Raw genomic sequence first — 2,491 nt, forward strand, 5'->3', positions numbered from 1 at the left:
ACCTTTTGTTACTTGCAAATATCATTCTAGTGTCAGCTCTCTCTTTTCTTTTCACATCTTCTATAGTAAAGAAAGGATCTTTCCACGATTTTTATTGTTTTAGTGGATCAACAAGGACCTTTGGGGTGGGTATAAAAGCCTCAGAAAGAAAAGATGACAGTGACAAACACTGAGCTTTAAATGTTTCTATACATGTTGTAATTAAATTTTAAAAATTTCACTGAATTACATTTGTGCAGTACAACGCAAATGATGTATACTGTGTACTTTTAAAATATTTCTTTCTTGATATAGTTCACCACAGAATAGAAAAGTACTTATGCATGTATATCAGAAATTTTAAAACGGGATTTTAATGACTCACATTATATGAAAGAAAAAAAGTCAAGTTAATGAGATTTAGTAAAAAAAAGATTGAAAACAGAATTTATTGTTTATAATGGCAAAATACATCTGCTATATTTGTATATTTAGCACAAACTGTTCCATGTGAAGTTCTTAAATGATTTTGTAGTCAAATATTACTACCCATTTCATAGATTAAGAAAAGAGGTAGGGGTTGGTTATGAGTATGTGGGACAGATATCAAGTAACTTATTGAGTGGGAACAGATGGTAGTTTCTGTGTGATAAAGACACTCCTCCCCATACGTATCAGTGACATTTTGCACAAATGTTGGTAAACATAAATCTGTCTACAAATGTTAATTTAAAAGCCTCTTATATATTGTTCTAACTTTAATATGTGAATATTTTAGTATGTATATATGTGTGTATATAACACATATATATTGTTTTATATATAAAAACATTGATATTTTAAACATATACACATACATACATACACTTACACACTAGATTCAGATAGCTTCTGATGGAACTTCACCCCTTCATATATCTTTAAAAAGGTCCTTCTAAATGATCTTCCTTAAAAGAAAGCTTCTGGGAAATAACACAACATATTATTCAGGCAGATATAACACTTAGATTTGAAGTAAACTTGCAGTACCTAAAGAAATCTGGAAATAGTCTGTAGAAAAATCTCAAAATGTTAACATGAAAATTTTACAGAGTATGGATAAGTAAAAGAAAGTAAAACATATGTTAAGGATGGTTATATAAAATCCTGAATAGAGTATTTTCTTTGTAATTGGTTTAGACTCCAGATTGCAACTTTGACACTATGACTTAAAACTTATCAAAGAGATTTATGTTTTGCTGCTGACATTTTAAATTGAAGATTTACTTGTACTGGTACCTAATATGTTTTCTGTAATTAATTCCTTTCAGGTCAGGTTTCATAGACACAGAATTCCTTTAACATTAATCTCTCCTTTAGCAATATCTTTATTGTTGGAATTAGCAGCTGAAAAAAAAAAGCTAATCTTTTTCAAATGAGTTTCCCCGTTCCAGGCATTATTTCTTTCACCAATGCAAGACTTTCTTAAAAGTGCAAAATATTTTAAAAGTGGATGCTATGAAGCCAGTGTTAGAAAAAAAAAAAAGCTGGAAGTTAAATCATGCATTAATAAGAAATGGAAAGTTTAATTATATATATGCTTAAGGTCTTAATGAAGGGGCTGAGTAATGGAGGAACTGTTTCATTTTAAATTATTCAGGTTATCTGAATAACTGAAATTTATAAGCCTTATGTTTGTCTTTTCTATTTATTCATGAAATGTTGCATAGATTACTTGGTGGATAGCACAACTTGATGGATAATGATGTTCAATAAATTGTTGAATGTATGACATTTTGATTGTAGCTTAATTTCTACTTTTAAGAATGAGAAGAATACATCTAAAAGTTGAGAGATAAGTAACTGAGCATATAGTGGTTCACTATACCCAATATAAAGTTTATTATGCAAGAAAAGTGTTTACTAATTAGACTTGTTTACATATTTGCAGTTGCTATTTATGTTCTCTTTACAAAAGACAGTCTTCCTTCTTTAACATCTGTGTTGCCTTCATAATATGTATTGAACAGTTTGTATGTTTTTGATGTCTTTATTTATGAAGCATGGAAAGTAATTGTGAGTCTACTCAGCAGTGCTTAATGAAAGCCAAGTGCTCACCAATTCCACATAATTGATTAATTCACACGGAATATAATGGTAAGGGATGCTGAGATCAGTGGGAGTTTTGTCTATCAGGTCTAGTAATACTAGACCCTCCAAAAGGTGGGATGGATGTGTTTGCCTTGGGCTTCCAGACGTCTTAATGAGTCCTAGGAAAACAACTGTCCCATCTTTTGTAAAATTCCTTCTACCTGTTCCTTTATTACTCCATTACCAAGGACACTCAAGAATTTACAAAGTTGATGCTTTCTACTCAGAATTTTGAGATGGTGGCTTTGGGTTTATGGGGATTTTGGAGACTATATTTAGAGACATAATCAGTCACTCCTGCCCCTGCAATTTGATATGGAACTTAAGTATTTAAAGAAGTATTTCAAAAACATTCTCACTATTGTGTAGGTTAATATGTGAG

Source organism: Pseudorca crassidens, chromosome 12 (genome assembly GCF_039906515.1).
Source record: "Pseudorca crassidens isolate mPseCra1 chromosome 12, mPseCra1.hap1, whole genome shotgun sequence".
Classification (NCBI taxonomy): Eukaryota; Metazoa; Chordata; class Mammalia; order Artiodactyla; family Delphinidae; genus Pseudorca; species Pseudorca crassidens.